This window comes from Dipodomys ordii, unplaced genomic scaffold, assembly GCF_000151885.1.
Source record: "Dipodomys ordii isolate 6190 unplaced genomic scaffold, Dord_2.0 Scaffold23, whole genome shotgun sequence".
In the NCBI taxonomy this organism is placed as follows: domain Eukaryota; kingdom Metazoa; phylum Chordata; class Mammalia; order Rodentia; family Heteromyidae; genus Dipodomys; species Dipodomys ordii.
Genome location: NW_012267239.1, coordinates 8,710,443 through 8,717,688, shown reverse-complemented (window position 1 = coordinate 8,717,688; position 7,246 = coordinate 8,710,443).

The following is a 7,246-nucleotide window of genomic DNA, read 5'->3' as shown; positions in this document are numbered from 1 at the left end:
CACACACACACACACACACACACACACACAGACATTCAGGGACCCTATACCATCTTTTCCAGTCCCCTGAGGCTCCAAATAGCACTCCCAAGCTTCTAGAAGAACTTGCCTGCCCCCACAAACCCCACAGCAATTGTGGGGTACCTGGACCAGAGCCAGACCACCAAGACACCGACTCTGCCAAAAATGTGCTTGAAGACCGGCCTTCTGGAGGAGCTTTGCATGAATATGAATACGGTGTTCTTAATCAATTACTCTCGAATTTATTCAGGGAACATTTTTTTTTCTCTCCCCGGGCGTTTTAAGCTCAATTTGTCTGAAAAGCTAAACTATCAAGGGAACTATTTAGTCTCCTCATGACTCCTTTTTCGGTGAAGGATGTATTCTTGAATATCTTAAGCAGGATCTTGACTCTAATTAAAATATCCTGCGTACTTTTTTTGTGGCGGAGAGCATTCAAGGAGGGTAAACTGGTCGCGTCCGATGGCTGCAGGCATTGAAAGGGAGTATGTAAGAGCTCAAAGGGAAGCGTCCACTCACTCAGCTAGACAAGAGGCCTCCTTCAAACCCAGTCTGGGAAATGGGTGAGTTGAACCCACGCGATCGACGGGTTGGCGGCACCCCGAATTTTCAGGGAAGGGTCCCTCGGTGACAAGATGTGGGTAGATCGGGTGGAGTCACTGCAGGAGTGTGCTTCTTCTCTTCAACGTCATCTGCATACATCACCGGTGGCAGCGGCTGAAGGCCGGGAGGCAGCCGGGCCGGGTTGTGGGTTATGAGCTTGGGTCATGGAGAGACAGAAATGTGGGGGGGACTCCCAAGATTCACCTGCAACTTCAGGGCCCCTGTATGGCTCCGTGCGTACTGCAGCACCCTCAGAAGGACTCTTCACCCCTCTGTGCTCTAAGGACAACCCCCTGGCTAACTGGAGCCTGCCCTTCCCATTCTTTCCGACACAAATGTGTTTCCATTTACGCCCCTGGGATACAGATAATGGACTAGGAGCCCAAACTCAGGCGCAGCACTTGGGGTGCAAATCCCAGCTCTGCCGCCTGCCCGCTGTGTGATCCTGGGCAAATGGTGTAACCCCCTCTGTTTTTTCCCCTTCTGTAAACCAAGCGGAGGCCATAGAGAGTTGTGTCGATGAGTTCATGGTGGGACGTGAGAGCCGCGCCTGGCGTAGATAGTAAATGCTCAGCCAAACAGCCTTTATTATCCTTGCTACTATTACCCAAGGGATTATCTTCTCATTCGGGGGCAAGTCCCTTCATGCATCTGTTCCTCAGTTTGCACATTTGTACGAATGTGAGAGGTTCATAGGTCCCTGCTGTACGTTCAAGGAGACCACAAGGTCAGAGCTATATACCATAATACTACCGAGAGGCCATCTTCTTCACTCTCCTGATCTCATAGGGGTGTAGAGGATTTCCCATTCTGTACCACTTCTAAGAGATGTCTACCAGGCATGGTGTTGCACACCTATAGTCCCAGCACTCAGGCAGCAGAGACAGGAAGGGCACCGTGTGAGACAGGCCCAGGCCAAAGCACAGGACCCCCATCTCAAAAAGCAAGCCAGGGGTGGAAGCGCAGGCCTTAAATCCCAGCTACCGGATAGGCAGAGGTTGGCCCTCAGGTGAAAACCGGAAACCTTCACTGAAAACTAAAACCCGAAGGGATACAGACACAGCCCTCAGTACTTGAGAGAGAGAGTGAGAGAGAGACAGACAGACAGACAGAGAAAGAGACAGACAGAGACAGATTTGCAAAAGTATTAAGCAACATCCTTTGTATTGTTTTTGGAAAATATCCTTCTATATTTCTGTTAACATGTTCATGGGTCTCTGTTGTTTTCAAATGAATTTATATCAACATTTACCATTTTTCAAGGTTAGCATCTAGTGCAGTAAATAATCATAATCATAATCATACCGGCAGCGCGGTCTTCTGGCTGTTGGAGGTGGTGGGATCGGTGCTGGGGGCTTGGGTGGGCGCACTGTCGGGCTGCTGCTCAGATGCCTCAAGTCCTGGCTCAGACCCCACGACCCCCGCCCCGGGGCCAGGCGCGCTGGCAGCTGGGACAAACACGAGGTGTCCTGGAAGGTTCTCGGTGCTCCATCCTCCAGAGCCGTCCATGTGCATTCCTTCCTGCCCTCAGCACGCGCCTGCCGCCGTCATCCGCACGGGGCCGCTGCTCCGGGTGCCTCCCGCCTGCTCCTCTCTAGCTGGCCTCAGGCACCCACGGAGGGTGACCTGACCGAGTCGCCACTGGAGCACCTTCACCGGGACCGCTGCGGCGCCTCCGGCCCCTAGAAGCCTGCCAGCGTGTTGAGGGATGGAGTGAGAGACTGGGATTTAGCTTCAGGCCTTGTGCATAGTAAACATCACCCCATCATCACCATCATCATCATCATCATCATCATCATCATCATCATCGCCACCAATATTGTTTAAATACGCATCACAACAACCATGCTTCCAGTTATTTTTTTGGTTAGGGTTCACATTTTTTTTTACACCCTCAAGCTGGTCTCAGACCACGAGCCTCCTATTTTACACCTTGTGAATAGGTGGGATTAGATACACTCGCCACGGCGGGCAGCTGGTCTCTTGAAATGAAGTCTCCCTGTCAACCTTGACTGTCCTTGAACCGTGTTTCTCCTGATCTCTGCCTCCTCAGTCCCTGCGATCCCGAGGCCCCCGAATGGCTCTCCCATCTCTTCTTATGAGGACCCTAAATCCGTGAGATCAGCACCCCGCCTTTGGGACTGCATTGGATGCTGGTGACTCCCTGATATTCACCATCTCCAAATACGGCCACCCAGAGGGGTGGGACGTGAACACGTGAATTCTAGGCATGGGGTAGGAGCGCAAATATGAAAACACACAAGGCCTTTTCCTGTCCCTCCCTCCCATCACCTGGTCCTGAATTCTTCTGTCCGCTCGCCACTGAGCCAGAGCACGCAAAGGCTCTCCCTCTCCCAGAGGGGAGAAAGAGAGAAAGGGAGAAGACAAAGGAAAAACCAACAACAACATTCACCCAAGCAGCCAATCTTTACAAACACCGGAAGACACTCCAACTGCCTGCTCAGATGATCGAACTAAAACCATTTGCACTGGAAGACCTTGGTTGGAAGCGTGATTAAACAGTTTTCTTCCTATACACAAAGTCCTAATCGGAGTGGGAGCCTGCGGACAGCCAAAAGAAATACCTACCAAGAAACCGGAGTCAGCGGCTTCCCCTCCCCTTCTCCGACAGCGACGACATTAGTTTCCTCCTCCTCCTCAATCTTATTAGCTTTTAACTGCATGAGGTATTTTATGGCAGGAAAATCTGGAAACTCAGATGAAGGAAATCACTCTCATTTCCTCCTCCTCAGATGGGTTTCATCCACATATAGATATTATTGTTATTGTTATTATTATTGTTAAAAAATGATACTAACCCTGCTTTGTAGCCTTCCCTTTATTATCCTATGATGCATCATGCCCATAAATACAGATTGGTCTTGTTTGTAGCATCTGCCTACTAGTCTATTCTGCTTTGTTGCCGTCTTATCATTGATTTAGGCCCAGTCCCATTGGCTCACGTTTAGATTGCTTCTGATTTTTCATACTTATCAGCAAGGCTGAGGGAAGCATGCTGGTAGCTAAATGTTTGCGCTCCTTCGTGCATTTCTGAATTATTGGCTCAACACAGCGTCACCGGTACCACTGCCTGTCCGTAAAATCCATTCGCGTATTTTTCCCACTCCAAACCTTTTCTGCTTTTTCTTTTGTTTGCCTTATGGGAAGGCCTCCCCCCCAACCCCCCCACCCCCCACCCCTGCTTTGGGAAGATCAGAAGTAAAATACAGACGTTTAAAAGGATGTAATGACAATTTTATACTGTGAGAACTAGCTAATCATTATGTTGGGATTGCCTGGCATATATTTAACGAACATGAATTGGGTCATCTTTCATTGGGCGTAAAATAGCCTCAATTTTTAAGATGCACCAGTGTTGTAGGTAAAACTAAGAAAGGTAAAGATAAAAAGCTTTTCCAAGGCAGGGCGCTGGTTGCTCACGCCTGTCATCCTAGCTACTCGGGAGGCTGAGATCTGAGGATCTGGGTTCAAAGCCAGCCCGGGCAGAAAACTCCCGTGAGACTCTTATCTCCAATTAACCACTCAAAAACTGAAAGTGGCACTGTGGCTCAAGTGGTAGAGTGCTAGCCTTGAACACAAAGAGGCTCAGGGACAGTGCTCAGGCCCTGAGTTCAAGCCCCACAACCAACAAAATAAAGAAAGAGAGAGAGGAGGAAAGAGAGAGAAAGAGAAAGGGAAAAGGAAAGGAAAGGAAACGGAAGGAAGGAAGGGAGGGAGGGAGGGAGGGAGGGAGGGGAAGGGGAAGGGGAAGGGAAGGGAGGAAGGAAGGAAGAAAGAAAGAAAGGAAGGAAGGAGAGAGAGAAAGGAAGGGAGGAAGGAAGAGCTTTTGTAATGAAGTGAACTCGCAATGCCTCTTCTCATGTATTTGGGGAAATCAATCTGGCATTTTCTCTTGCCTCTCCCTACCTGGGTTTGGGATATCGTAACAAATTCCTGCACACATATCTCAGTGACAGAGTGAAACAGAGCATCCTTGGCTTTGGGTTTCTTCCTTTGCCCTGGCTCAACCAAGATTTGGTGTTTGCTCTGCCCAATCCCAGTGGAGCATCATCCTTGGGAAGACATCATAAGCATCATCCAAAATAGCCTGTGCACAGCTCAGCCCTGCAAAGACCATGGTGCGCTGTCGGCTGGCCGACGGTCAGCTGTGAATGTTGAGAAAAAAAGGAACGGGATGCCTTCATGAAACACCATTACTGGGAGCCTCAAAAGTAAGGACAAAGGGATGACTGCGAATATAAGTATCAATACAGGTGTGCCCCCTTATTTCAGTCAGTGAAGGTAAGCGGGGAGATGCCACACCCCCTCTTCATGCCAGTCTCCCCCTGCTTCCCAGAGAGAGGACAGCCTTGTCATTTGAAGGCTGGTTCTCGGATTAAAAGATACACATGGATGCAGATCATCTACTGGGTAGACATGTAGGTCAACGGAGAGATAGGTAGGAAGATGGATAGAGAATAGATGATTCGGAAGAGAGGGAGAGAGTTGAGAGATAAAACAGGTCGAGACAGACAGACAGACAGATAGACACAATCTGAACACGATCTCTAAATAAAAACTCCAGGAGCAATCCCTGTATAAGTACAGGGGTACTGAAAAGACCAGAGGTGGTTAGGGGTGCTGTGTGAGGGAGGGGTAGAGGATTGGAACTCAGAGCCCTGAAACCATGCTCTTAATTGTGGAGGCAGGTCACACCTGTAATTCTAGCCACTCAGGAAGGCTGAGATCTTGAGGATCATGGTTTGAAGCCAAGCCCAGGCAGGAACATCTGTGAGACTCTTATCTCCAATTAACCACCAAAAAAAAAGCCAGAAGTGGAGCTGTGGCTCAAGTAGTAGAGCACCCAGCCTGGAGTGATAAAGCTCAGGGACAGTGCCAGGGCTAGAGTTCAAGCCTCAGTGACCCCTGCCCCCCCTCCCTCCACCATGTCAGAAAGAGACGGTAGGCGCCGCTGCTGCTGCTCAGATGAACTCAACCCTTAGAGTTCTCTCATGTGTAACAAGTGGATCATTTATCCTCTTGGAGCCTCGGTATGGTCAGTGGTTACATGGATGTGATAACGGTCTCCTTAGATTTTTAGGAGTTTGAAATGGGGTCAGTCACGTACAACTCTTAGCAACCCATCATCCTGCCATAAGGGGAAGAAGAATCTTTAACAGTCATGGAGAGCACACAGCCCTCCCCTTACTCACTGTCCCCCCCCACCCCCAAACACACGCCCTCCCAGTGTCCACAAAGCCCCAGAGAAGGAAACGCCTTACCCAAAGTTACCTGCATAGAGGCTCCATTTTGTTGTTGTTGTTGATGGTGGTGGTTGTGGGGCTTGAACTCAGGGACTGGGCACTGTCCTGAGCTCTTTTGCTCAAGGCTAGCTCTCTACCACTTTGAGCCACAGCCCCACTTCTGGTATTTGAGTGGTTAACTGGAGTTAAGAGTCTCATGGACTTTTCTGCACAGGCCGGCTTCGAACTGCAATCCTCAGATCTTAGCCTCCTGAGTAGCTAAGATGACAGACCGTGAGTCACTGGCGCCCGGTGAGGCTCCGTTTTTGGAGGCCGCAGTGCCACATCTTTCTGATGAAACCCAAGGACCCCTCTCCTGCAGGGCACGAAGTGGTCAGACCATGATCCCGTTCCACTTTCTTGGTTCTCTCCTGCTTCTGGGGCCCTAATGAAATCACACACATGCCGTCAATGTGTTGGAAGCGGAACCCCTCTAACAGGACCATTCTGTAGGCCCTGAGTCAGCTGAGTACAGAACTTTAATCATCTGATCAATACTGTGACACAGTTCATGAGGTGAGGATGCTGGGGGACCAGCCGGGAGGCACAGAAATGGCGTGCTGTTCATTGGGTTTCTCCTCTGGAGACAACGGTGGAAGCCAGGTTTTGAGATGTGGAGTCTGGAAAGTCTCCATTTCACCCGGTGCAGCATCCGGTCTCCCAGCCCCAAATCCCCTGAACCTCAACCTTATTCACATCCCTAAAATGAAGCCGGCTCTTCCTATCCTTGTGTTTGATTTCCACATGTTAACCACCGCACGAGGCTGATCCTTTTTTCTCATGATCTCTTGCTGGATCTTTCTTTGTCCCTCTGCTGTGATTCCAGCTCTCCTCTCCCATTCTCATCCATAAAATGACAGGCATGGTTGATGGGAGGTCATGGATAGACAAGACCTCCCTTCCAGAATGAAGGGTAACTTATTTCCGCAGCTGCAGAAAAGCTGTCAAATCTAAGGTCACCTTTCCCCTCCAAGCTAGCTTGTGTTGGGACTGGTCACTGTAGGGGCATGAACGTCTCAGTCTTCCCTTCTCAAAGCCAGGGGATAGTTCTGAATGCCCATTCCCGGTTCAGAGGCTTTCTGGGTGTGCCTGACAGGACTGGAGGGTGTGGGCTGGGAGGAGGAGAGAAGTAGAAAGCAAGGTTAGATTAGGGTTGAGTGGGAGCTGGGAAGTAGCAGCATTGGAAATATTCCAATGACTTGGGCTTTTTTTTTCTTTTCTGGGGGCACATGGTAGGCCCCTGAGCTGTTCTGGGCAGAGAATAACACGTTTCATCATCACTGTTGACTTAGATGGATTGGAGCGGAGGTAGAGTTGTG